Here is a 14,002-nt window from a genome sequence, read left to right as displayed (position 1 = left end):
CATAACCTAACCTAACATAACCTAAACTAACATAACCTAACATAACATAACATAACATAAAACAACCATGAAACACAAAATATTCTTAGCCAATGATAAGAAAAAACCCACAAAAAATATCAAGACACTACGACTGTTAATAAAATATCCCCCAACTGAGTGACGTTCATATCAGATCTCTCAACAACGAGCATTACATATAAACCTCAGGATGTATTATACACAGGTTGACGAAAAACAATTGCACCATTAAGTTATTTTGAATTGAATTATTTGACTGCCCATGTGAAGGATGACTGAGAATGTTCATCTATTTCAAAATGTGAAAAAAAGAGATTAGATAGATAGATAGATAGATAGATGGATAGATAGATAGATAGATAGATAGATAGATAGAGAGTAAGTATTTCAGGAACAATTGGCAGCTGTTTGTATAGTAAAGGTAAGTGAAGATCTTGTTGACGGAGTTCAGTCAGGTGGACACTGAACACTGTCCACCTGATCCGGGTCCTTGATGGCTGTGATATGCCACGTTTGTGTACACGTTACCTGGGGCAGTTTGTGCTGTAAAGTGTTGCTATCAACCTACTGTACCTGTCCCATTACCTCTGTGTGTGTGTGGGTGTGTGAACAAAAACCTCACCCCACACACACACACACACACACACACTCACACACACACACACACACACCTTTTCTTCATCTGGTGTCCCGGAGATTTCTCATAAGATTGTGTGGTCGTCCCTAGAGGTCCATTACCTACATGAGCTCTCTTACCCTCACACCTTCAGTAGGACACTCACCAACACCTGTATGTTTCATCAGACAGACTCACAACACAATGATCTGTATCGCAGGAGAAATGTATCCTGTCTCTCTCTCTTTCTTTTTCTCTCTCCCTCTTTTCTTTCTATAAATCTCCTCCCACTACATCCCGTCTCTCTCACATCTTTTCCGAAGGTTCCTCGTTGACTCAAATCTCCTGATTCATGCTATTTCTGTTTTATTTTTTATATGATATATACAAAACGAGATCTACAGGAATTTCATTAACCCAAGGGGAACAGAAGGGGTTGTGGAGTGGAACGCGAGATTTTGAGATTTAAAGTGAATCCCTGTGTAAAGTGACACACCTTGTTTAGTCTGACTGGGGAAAAACTAAAGGAAAATGGACAAGAGGAATGTTAGAGGACTGGACGAGGGAAATGCTGGAGAATTAATGCACTGGAGAACTGGAGCACCCAGTGGGATCTCCCAGCGCCCAGGAGATCTCCCAGTACCCAGGGGTATTCCCAGCATCCAGGAGGATCTCCCAGCGCCCAGGAGATTTCCCAGTACCCAGGTGTATTCCCAACATCCAGGGGGATCTCCCAGCACCCAGGGAAATATCTCAGTAGCTAAGAGGATCTCCCAGCATCAAGGAAGACCTCTTAGTAACCAGATATTTTTTTTCAGCGCTCACAGAAACTCTCAGCACTCTCAGGACTTCTTAGTACCCACAGAACCTCTCAGTACCCACAGAAACTCTCAACACATACCCCAGTTATCTACACCTATCTTTTCCACATGTACACTAGTTTTTATCCAATATTTATCAACCTATACACAGACACTCACTCTATTTTAAACGCTGTATGCACGTTTTGTTGGTGATGCAAACATTCGAGGCTGTGCCCTTTTTTTTCTGTCGTATAAGTAATTCAGAGTGTCAATGTTAACTATACGTGAGCTCCCATCTGAGAGTTTATTTACCTAGCTCAAGTTTTGTCGGAAAAGTTGAGCCTCGATGTTTATATTCCAAAAGGTGTGTAGAAATGCCCGAGGTTCTCTTACACTTATATAATATTTCAATGTGTCTTGATATTAGTTTTAATTTTATCGTGTGTGGTTTTGTGTTTTACTTGAATATTATATTGATGTACAGGGAGTGAGTGTATAGTAAGATACGTTTTGAAAGGTTTTAGCTTAGTATTGTAAGGTTTTATCAGATATACAGAGATGTGTGTGTGTGTGTGTGTGTGTGTGTGTGTGTGTGTGTGACCTGTACAGATAGAAAAATAAACACACAGATGTCTGGCTAAGTATATACACACACATCAACACACAAAGAATCACCGTAGTGTAGAGTCCTTGAGGCAGGGTCTCCCACTCACTCCTAAGTAATAATGAAGACGACCTCCTTCAGCCCTCACACTCGAGTTAAACTCTTTCCTGAGACTTGATTTTCCGTGAAATATGCCTCTTGAGTCTTACCCTCAGAGCTATAACTGGGAGGAAGGGAGGGAAGGAGGAAGAGTATGAGAGGAAGGGGTATGGAGGAGGAAGGAAGCAGAGGATGGGACGGGGGGAAGGAATGGGAGGGAGGAGAGGAGGGGGGGGATGAGAGGGAGGAGGGATATGAGGGATGGGATGAGGGAGGGAGGTGCTTGAAGACACAGGCACGACGGACTTCTCTTAAATATTACCACACACACACACACTCACACAGACTCACACACACACAGACTCACACACACACACACACACACAGACTCACACACACACACACACACACACACACACACACACACACACACACACACACATTGTATATCTCCCTCAATATTATATAATCTATGTGGACCAAAACAAAGATTGAAAGATAGATAATTACACCCTCTGTGGTCTCCTAATTACCCTAATTTTCGACTAATTATCGTGTTTGTGTCTTAAATTAAAGCAAATTATTCCTGGAGATCTTTCACGGGTTTTAATTACCACTGTGACAATCAAGCCGTCACCGGTCTAATAGCCTGGTAGTCTACACAGCCGGGACGGATACATAAACAAGGCCATTCGGTCGTTTAATCAATTAACATGTTAACAACTGTATATCTGTAACTAGACCTACGTACTTTTTAAAAATACCAAACCTAACCTAACCTAACTCATTAGTATAATATTTAAATTATCTCTAAAGACTATCAGGTATATTGGTTAATTTAAAAGAGGTTAATTAATAACTCACCTCCGTGTAGTTCTCGTTTTCTATGGAGTTTAAATCTCAGCAGTTGACCGTTACGCTCCCGTGATTTAATCCTTTTAAATCGTCACTTCTCGGGTTATTCATCAGTTTTCCTTATATCACTAAACACTACAGTCACTCATGTTATTACTGTTTAAAAATGTTCACTATTAGTCATACTGTTTACAAATACCGATAACAAAACGCGAACCAAAAAAACAAGACTTTCCACTTGCGTAATCTGAGGAGAACTGAAGCGTGAGGCGGCAGTTTAAACTTTAAATAACCAACCCTATCACCTCCCAGCCTTCTAATTGGTCAATGGAAATCTCTCTGGCTCCTGATTGGTCATTGTGTATTTTAAATCGAACAAGATTTGTGAAGTGACATATTGACACACCAAGAACCGTTAAATTGACTGTTAACTCTTTCCTTTCACAACCTCTTAATACCTCACTTTCCATTACCTCCACCACCATTTTCACAATCCTCCAACCACACAATTTCTCCACACCAGATTCTCCATAATTTCACCTCACCAAATCCCACACCCTCCACCACCAGACTTTCCACAACCTTCCACCACAGACTTCTCTCTCCAGTCTTCCTTCCACAAGGCTCTTCCTCTCACATTTTCACAATTCTCTTTCCTCACCAGCTTCTCTTCAGCCCTTCTCCAACCAACCTATCTTCCTTACCCCTTCCACCAACCAAACTTCCTTCGTTGACCCTCCAACCAACCAGACTTCCCTCCACAACCCTCATGTCATATCATGTCTTCTCATGACATGTCACATATTGATATGACTTGACGTGTCATATCATGTCATATGTTCTGTCTTGACATGTCATGTGTTGATATGACATGACATGACTTGACGTGTTTTGCCATATGTTCTGTTATGACAAGTCACGTGACATGACATGACATTTCATATTGTGTTCTGTCGTGACATGTCACATATTGATATGACATGACATGACTTGACGTGTCATGTTATGTCATATCATGTTCTGTCATGATATATTACATTGATTTGCCCTGACATGACTTGACTTGACGTGTCATGTCATATCATGTTCTGTCATGACGTGTCACGTATTGATATGACATGACATGACTTATCGTGTTATGTCATGTCATATCATGTTATGTCATGCAAGTCACGTCACATGACATGACATGTCATGCAATGATATGACATGACATGACATGACGTGTCAATTCATGACATATCACGCATTGATTGACATGACATGACTTGACGTGGCATGTCATGTCATCTCATGTTCTGTCATATATCACGTATTGGTGTGACATGACTTGACGTGTGATGTCACGTCATGTGTTGTCATGTCATGCCATATATCATTACGTGATATATCACAACATGACGTGGCATGATATGACACGGCACGTCAAGTCATGTCATGGCATACCAGTATGTGACATGTCATGTCATATCGTTACGTGACTTATCACAGAACATGATATGACATGACATGACATGACAGGTAGTGCAGGGAAAATTGGTTGGTTGGAGGGTTGTGGAGGGGAGTCTGGTTGGTTGGAGGGTTGTGGAGGGAAGTTTGGTTGGTTGGAGGGTTGTGGAGGGAAGTTTGGTTGGTTGGAGGGTTGTGGAGAGTTTGGTTGGTAGGAGGGTTGTGGAGGAAAGTTTGGTTGGTTGGAGGTTGGAGGAAGTTTGGTTGGTTGGAGGGTTGTGGAGAAGTTTGGTTGGTTGGAGGGTTGTGGAGGAAGTTTGGTTGGTTGGAGGGTTGTTGGAGGAAGTTTGGTTGGTTGGTGGGTGTGGAGGAAGTCTGGTTGGTTGGAGGTTGTGGAGGAGTCTGGTTGGTTGGAGGGTTGTGGAGGGAAGTTGGTTGGTTGGTGGGTTGTGGAGAGGAAGTCTGGTTGGTTGGAGGGTTGTGGAGGAAGTTTGGTTGGTTGGAGGGTTGTGGAGGAAGTTTGGTTGGTTGGAGGGTTGTGGAGGGAGTTTGGTTGGTTGGTGGGTTGTGGAGGGAAGTCTGGTTGGTTGGAGGGTTGTGGAGGAGTCTGGTTGGTTGGGAGGGTTGTGGAGAGTTTGGTTGGTTGGTGGGTTGTGGAGGGAAGTCTGGTTGGTTGGAGGGTTGTGGAGGGAAGTTTGGTTGGTTGGAGGGTTGTGGTGGGCAGTCTGGTTGGTTGGAGGGTTGTGGAGGGAAGTCTGGTTGGTTGGAGGTTGTGGAGGGAAGTTTGGTTGGTTGGAGGGTTGTGGAGGAAGTTTGGTTGGTTGGAGGTTGGAGGGAAGTTGGTTGGTTGGAGGGTTGTGGTGGGCAGTCTGGTTGGTTGGAGGGTTGTGGGGGAAGTCTGGTTGGTTGGAGGTTGTGGAGGGAAGTTTGGTTGGTTGGAGGTTGTGGAGGGAAGTTTGGTTGGTTGGTGGGTTGTGGAGAAGTCTTGGTTGGTTGGAGGGTTGTGGAGGAAGTCTGGTTGGTTGGAGGGTTGTGGAGGGAATCTGGTTGGTTGGAGGGTTGTGGAGGGAAGTTTGGTTGGTTGGAGGGTTGTGGAGGGAAGTTTGGTTGGTTGGTGGGTTGTGGAGGGGTCTGGTTGGCTGGTGGGGTGTGGAGGGAAGTTTGGTTGGTTGGAGGGTTGTGGAGGGAAGTTTGGTTGGTTGCAGGGTTGTGGAGGGAAGTCTGGTTGGTTGGAGGGTTGTGGAGGGAAGTCTGGTTGGTTGGAGGGTTGTGGAGGGGTCTGCTGGTTGAGGGCCAGAGGGAAGTCTGCTGGTTGGAGGCTGGGAGGGGCGGTTGGCTGGAGGGCTGTGGAGGGGCCTGCTGGGTTGGAGGTGGAGGGAAGTCTGGTTGGTTGGAGGGTTGTGGAGGGAAGTCTGGTTGGTTGGAGGGTTGTGGAGGGAAGTCTGGTTGGTTGGAGGGTTGTGGAGGGAAGGAGTTAATTTGGGTCAATTTAACGGTTCTTGGTTTGTCAATATGTCACTTCACAAATCTTGTTCGTTTTAAAATACACAATGACCAATCAGGAGCCAGAGAGGTTTCCATTGACCAATTAGAAGGCTGGGAGGTGATAGGGTTGGTTATTTAAAGTTTAAACTGCCGCCTCACGCTTCAGTGCTCCTCAGATTACGCAAGTGGAAAGTCTTGTTTTTTTGGTTCGCGTTTTGTTATCGGTATTTGTAAACAGTATGACTAATAGTGAACATTTTTAAACAGTATTAACATGAGTGACTGTAGTGTTTAGTGATATAAGGAAAACTGATGAATAAACCCGAGAAGTGACGATTTAAAAGGATTAAATCACGGGAGCGTAACGGTCAACTGCTGAGATTTAAACTCCATAGAAAACGAGAGTCATGACGGAGGTGAGTTATTAATTAACCTGTTTTAAATTAACCAATATACTTTGTAAGTGAGTACCCGATGGACCAGTGCATTTAAATTCATTTCTCGTGTGGTATAATGCAGCCCCCCCCCCCTCTCTCTCTCTTCTATATATATATATATATATATATATATATATATATATATATATATATATATATATATATATATATATTGTCTACCATACATATACAACCGTTAAGTAGACGATATAGCGAGTATATAACTTTTATGTATTTAATATATCAAGGCAAAGATACGAACGCACATAATAACTACAAGATACACTATATAACGTTATAGGTAGTACATTAATAACGGATTATGATATATATTATACAGTGATCATCGGTTGATATAGGAATTATAAGTCGTACTATATAATAATTAATTTATATATTAACCATAAGTTAAGATAAATACTTAAAATATCTATATATTGATCAAACGACATATTATATATACCACAATGTTTATATCAATACAAGGCCTGATATATACTCACTATAGGCTTATATATTGATAACAAGGCCTACTATATAATTAGTATAGGTTGATATATGAGGTCAGGTGAGGGATAACCGGTATTCAGGTCAGGTTATCAAGACCTTTACAAAGTGGCTGATATGACCAAGTATGGTGGGGCTTCCTCTCTCCCCTTCCCTGCCCCTTACCTCCATTATCTCCCTTCCTCTCCCCCTTCCCCCCATCTCCATTGTCCTTCCTCTCTACCCCCCCAGAGTCAGGAGGAGGAGGGGAAGATGAAGGAGAAGGCTGAAGATTGATGGTGTATAATGTGATTCTGTCCTTTTCCTTCTCTACGGTCAGGAGGAAGAGAAAGAAGACTAATGATTTATAATATGATCGAGCCCTCCTTCTCCCCCCCAGATTAGAAGGAAGAGGGGAAGGAAGATGAAAAGAAGAGAAAAATAAGAAAGAGTTGAAGGAGAAGGAATATGAGAAGAAGAAAGATAAAAGGAGGAGGAGGAGAAAAATAAGGATGAAATATAGAGAGAGAGGGAGGGAGAGGGGTGTGTTTTTGGAGGAGGAGCAGGAAAAGGAGGTGGAGGAGAAGAATTATTTTTGGAGGGAGTGGAAGGAATAGCTTAGATGAGGAAATGACAAAGAGAAATGAGAGGAAGTAAGAATAATTAAAGACAAATGAAAAAAAAATGAAGAAAAACAAGAATAAGATGAACTAGAAGAAGAAGACAAGAATATGACATAGAAGCTTGTTTGTCAGCTTCTTATGCCCCGCTTCACTTACATGTGGGTGGAGGAGGTGGTGTGTCTGTGCGTGTGTGTGTGTGTTGGTCCAGCAGCCGGCAGTTACTCCACTCCACCAACAAGTTATCACCGGCCGGGAGAAAAACACGATCACCAGGACATAAAACACCGGAAAGAAGGTCGAAAATCCAACTTTTGTGGAGAGGAAGAACGACCCTAAGAGAATGGGTGGGGGGGGCAAGGGAAGAGGAAAGAGTAAAGGAATGACGGGGAGAATGGGGGAGGGGGTGTGGGGAGGGAGGGGGAGGAGGGAAGTGGCGAGGGAGGGAAGGGGAAGGAGAAGGAGAGAAGGTAATGGAGCATCCTATGTACTTTATTTACTGACATAGTCTTTGTAGTTTATGTGTGTGTGTGTGTGTGTGTGTGTGTACGTATAGTGTGTATGTGTGTTTATGTCTGTAGCACTGACCTTCATATATTAATCAAAACTGGGCTTTGTTAAAACTCTTAAGAGGTTAATGTTAGCCCACTGACCTTGATGAATAATACACTAGGTCAAGGTCGTGTCAGAAATTCCAAGTATCTGTCTGTCTGTCTGTTTATATCGCTCTTTACTGTCCCCCCTCTGTCTGTCTGTCTGTCTCGCTCTTTACTGTCTCCCCTCTGTCTGTCTGTCTACATCGCTCTTTACTGTCTCCCCTCTGTCTGTCTGTCTGTCTGTCTCGCTCTTTACTGTCTCCCCTTTGTGTGTCTGTCTGTCTGTCTCGCTCTTTACTGTCCCCCCTCTGTCTGTCTCGCTCTTTTATTGTCTCCCTCTGTCTGTCTGTCTGTCTCGCTCTTTTACTGTCTCCCTCTGTCTGTCTCGCTCTTTACTGTCTCCCCTCTGTCTGTCTGTCTGTCTCGCTCTTTACTGTCTCCCCTCTGTCTGTCTCGCTCTTTACTGTCTCCCCTCTGTCTGTCTCGCTCTTTACTGTCTCCCCTCTGTCTGTCTCGCTCTTTACTGTCTCCCCCCTGTCTGTCTGTCTGTCTCTCGTCACAAAGTACCATAAATCCCCTAACCAGTAATATATATTCCACAAGATCCGTACTGCTGGATTTTATTGTTTCGAAATAAACATATTAACATTTTAAGAGAGAAGAGGACCATAGAATTAATGGTATTTTCTACTCTGAAGTGGTACCGTCTCTCTCTCTCTCTCTCTCTCTCTCTCTCTCTCTCTCTCTCTCTCTCTCTCTCTCTCTCTCTCTCTCTCTTCTTCTTCTTTATATGTCTCCTTTCTTTTCTCTATTTCCTTCTCTCTTTCTCTTATCTGTTTCTCTCATTATTTTCCCCTTTCTTCTCTGCGTTTCTCTGGCTGTCTTTCTCTTCCCTCTGATGGAGAGATAGAGGGAGATAAAGGAATGCTAGGTTGAGAAAGTGAGAGAGGGAAAGAGATGGAGGAGGAGAAAAAATAATACTAGAGAAAGAGAGGGAGTGAGAGAGGGAAAGAAAAACTGAGGGAAAAAAAGTGAAAAAGGGGATTGAAAGAAAACAGAAGAGAGAAGAGAATTCAACCATTTAATAATATTTTCCCGGATATTTTTTTAATTGCGCTGAAACATCAATGAATTTATTAAGAAAAGGAGGACATATTTTTCTCCCTAAATTTAATCAATAAGAGATATATTATTTCAATTATAAACCTGGTTAATGAATGGAATATATTAAGTTATATTTGGTAATTCCAAGTGGGTGATATAATGCCTTCGTTATATTGTGTTGATGAAGGAATCTCTAAGACGTATCGGAATGATTTTCTGCCAGCAATGATTATTTTTTCTTTCATCTAACAGACGCCATTACCGACCAATGGCTGGGGAGGAAAAGGGGGGGGGGGTGAGTGTGGATGTGGGAGGAGGTAAGTGGGGAAGTAGGAGAGGGAAATAGGAGTGGGATAGGGTCGGTGAGAGGGTAAAGGGTATGGAGACGTGGCGGTAGTAGGAAGGGAAAGAGGGGGGAGAGGAGATAGGGACGTGTGGAGGTGGGAGGAAGAGGGGTTAGAGAGGAGAGAAAAGGGGGAAATAGGAGGGGAATAAGGACATGTAGTTGGGAAGGGAGAGAGAGAGAGAGGGGGGGGGGATATACCTGTTATAGAATGAGTGTCATAATCGAGGTGGCAGGTTATCCTTTCATATATACTGTACTGTATATAATATAGTAAGAGTAAGGTGATAGTTGTTATACCTGGAGGCCTCTTTTCACCTGTGTTCTGACCTCCAGGTGACCTTTATGTAAACCTTCTTCGTTCATTGTTCTCCTTAGATTTTATTTCTTGCTATTGCATTTCTTTTATTCTCTTTTTTTTGTGTCTTAACTTGTATCTAGTCTTACCTTGGAGTTTATATATTATTTTATTTTTATTTTTTTTTTATGTTGGGATTTTCTTTTTCTCTCTGGTTCTACGTATTTTTGCTCTTCTCTGTTTCCTGATTCGTTTTTTTTCAGTGTTTCTGCACCCTGATCTTCTCTCTCTCTCTCTCTCCTTTTTTCACTCTCAATCTAGGAATATCTCTCTCTCCCTCACTTCCTCTATCTTTCTCTTTCTCTCTTATCCTCCTTCTTGGAATATATATTTATATATATATATATCCTTCATTCTCTTTTTTATGTCTCTTTCCTTTCTTCCTCCCCCTCTTCTTCCTCCTCCTCATTCTCTGTAAAGGTCGCTTCCTTCTTGATATAAGTCTCAAGACCCACTCGGGAATATGAACATGACTTGTGATGTCTGGTTTCTCTTTAGCTATATCGGGTATTTACTTCCCACAACAAGTCCCAGGTGAGCTTACACCATATTCCCAGATAGTATACTGATCTCAGGCCCACTAATGGCTCTTTATTATCAAATTTCACGTAACATTTGTTGTTTTATGTTGAAATAGTGAATTCTAGGTTGTATTACATTTATTTGGAATGGCAGTGGTGTTGGTTTAGCCTTTGTGTGAAGGATGAAATAAAGGTGTGATGATTAGTTGGTAATATCTGTGTGTTGAGAGGTTTTGGTATTGTTATTGTTCTTCTTATTCTTCTTATTTTTCTCCTTATTCTTCTTCTTTAACCCTTGGCTGACTTTCCTTCCTGGTTGATGAGTAAAGCCTTGACTTCTTCTCCCACACTTCAGTAGCACCAAGGAGGACGTAAACATTGTGACGAGCGAGGGTGAGATCTCTCTTGTAGGGTTTCTTCTTCCTACCTTCTACAAGTGGCTCCTCCTCTTTCTTCTTCGTCAAGTTCCTTCTCCTCCTTCTTCTTCTTGTTTCTTCTTCTTCTTCTTCTTCTTCTTAGAGTTTCTCTTCCTCCTTCTCTTTCTCTATGTTTTCCTTCTAATTTTAAAATTTCTCCGCCTCCTTCAAGTACCTCCTCCTCCTACTCCAACTTCTCCTCTGGATGAGCGCAACTGAGACTCGACCTAGACGCTCCTCAAGGAAGAAGGCCCTCCCTACCACATACTACCACATACTGCCCCTATAACTACACACTACTGTTACTACCACACACACACGCCCACACACTGCTACTACCACACACACGCCCACATACTGTTACTACCATACACACGTCCACACACTGCTACCACCACACACACGCCCACAGACTGCTACGATTACCACACACTACTGTTACTACCACACACACACACACACACACACACACACACACACACACACACACACACACACACACACACACACTTCTATACACACTACTACTACTACCCCACACCCATACATACTATTACACTCTACCACACACATTACCATCACACTACCACTACACACCACACTACCACCTCTACCATCACACCATTACTACCAGTACTACCCACATTACCACACCTACAATACACACTACCATTACCTAAGTACACACACATTACCACACACTCTACCACTACCACACATTACCCACCTCTACCATCACACCTACCATACTACCAGTACTACCCATTACCACACACTACACACACTACCATTACTACCAACTGCTACACACATTACCACACTCTACCACCACTACCCACCACACACCCTACCATCACACTACCATTACTACCAGTACTACCACACATTACCACACTCTACCACCACTACCACATTACCACACCTGCCATCACACCTACCATTACTACCAGTACTACCACATTACCTCTACCACTACCCACACATTACCCACACACTACACCCTACCATTATACAGTACTACCACATTACTACCATCACCTACCATTACTACCCATACTACCACACATTACCACACTCTACCCACCACACACCACACTCCACTCCCACACTACCATTACTACAGTACCACCTACCCACACCACCACTACCACTACCACACACTACCACCTACTACCAGTACTACCCACACACTACCACACTCTACCTACTACCATCACACACTACCACTACTACCACCTCTTCCCACTACAAGTACTACCACACATTACACACTCTACCACTACCACACACACACCATCCCACACACTACCATTACTACCAGTACTACCACACACTACCACTCTATCACACACTACCACTACTACCAGTACTACCACATTACACACACACACTACCACTACTATCACTACCTTTTCTAGGACCTCCAAGCCCTTTATGGTGCCTGGTTCAAGAACTTAGTGTGGCTCCTTGAAGCTATCCAAATAAACAGACAGACAGACCGAAAACGAGAGAAAATAGTATTGGTAATTTTTTTCCGCCTAACAAAACCTAATCTTCAACCATCTCCCTGTCGATTTGTCTCCATATTTCACCGACAGAAAGAGACAGTCAGACAGCCAAATAGACAGACAGAGAATTGGAGATAGACTATTGCCCATTTCTCTATTAAACGTTGTGATGTGTGTGTGTGTGTGTGTGTGTGTGTGTGTGTGTGTGTGTGCTGCTGTGTGTGTGTGTGTGTGTGTGTGTGTGTGTGTGCGTGTGATCCTTTTCCTACCTGTCTCCGTCACACCTGAGTCTTAGGTAATTTCATATGACCTCCTCAACCCTCATCCTTCTGTTGTGTGTCGCTTGACCTTAAATATTTTGTGTCTGTTTAGTTTTTAATGTTTATAAAGTTGATGAGTTATTTTGTGTTGTAAGAAGTCTCATGTATGTCTCTTACACACACACACACACACACACACACACACACACACACACACACACACACACACACACACACACACACACACACACACACACAATCTCTCTTTCTCTTTATCTCCTCTCTTTCTCACACTCTCTCTCTATTCTCTTTCTATCTCTCTCTCTCTCTCACAGATACATTAAGCCCACTCCATCTCAGTCACAGATACTCCTCTCCTCCTCCTCAGCCTCTGACTACAGCTTGTGTGGCCTCAGCATAAATGACATGGCTCCTCCATCACTCACCAACAGCCACTTGTCCTGAAGCATTTTCTTCCTCTGTTGTATATTGTAGTAGCAGGCTCTCTCTCTCTCTCTCTCTCTCTCTCTCTCTCTCTCTCTCTCTCTCTCTCTCTCCATCTTCACTTCCCCTCTCCTTCCCTCTTTTCTTACCTCCCTTCCTCCCTCCATTCCTTTTCTCTGACTCCTTTCCTCTTCCCTTTCTCTTTTCCCAACAATTAATTATCTTCCTGCTCACCCTCCCTCTCTCCCTCTACCCTCCTCCTCCTCCCCCTCTCCATCTCTCTCTCTCCTCCGCCTACCTCCCTCCTCCGTCGATCCATCGTTCTAACACTCCCTTCTTGCTTGCACATTATCATTTAATTGTAATCGTCTCTCCCCCTCGCCATTTTTATTTACTCGCCATTCTTCTCTGCATTGATTAACTTGTAGTCTTAATACTGCATGACACTGACAGTAGGTGAATATGAGGCAGACGTCATCACTAGTTTGTTTACAGTGCCTTGATGTTGTTGAATTGTTGTTATTGTTGTTGTTATTATTATTATTATTTATTATTATTTTATTATTATTATTTTTATTTATTATTATTATTATTATTATTATTATTATTATTATTATTATTATTATTATTATTATTTTTATTATTATTATTATTATTTCACCTTTTTACTTTAATTTTAATTATCTGATGTCTTCGGTATCATTTAATATGTAATTCTGGCCACACAAAAAAAAAACTTTACCAAAGGAGTCCGACTCTCTCTCTTTTCTCTCTCTCTTTCTCTCTCTTTATATCTCTATCTCTCTTGTTCTCTTTTTCTGTCATTTAAACCTCAACTCATTTATGTCTGTCTGTTTGTCTGTGTGTCTTCTCTTGCTCTGTCATTTAAACCTCTACTCTTCTCTGTCCGTCTCCTCGTCGTTTCATCCCCTCATTGTTATTCTCACTGGCGCTGTGCAGCAATACCTTAACTTCTA

This window comes from Homarus americanus, unplaced genomic scaffold, assembly GCF_018991925.1.
Source record: "Homarus americanus isolate GMGI-L3 unplaced genomic scaffold, GMGI_Hamer_2.0 scaffold56705, whole genome shotgun sequence".
Lineage (NCBI taxonomy): Eukaryota > Metazoa > Arthropoda > Malacostraca > Decapoda > Nephropidae > Homarus > Homarus americanus.
This window is presented reverse-complemented; position numbering follows the sequence as displayed.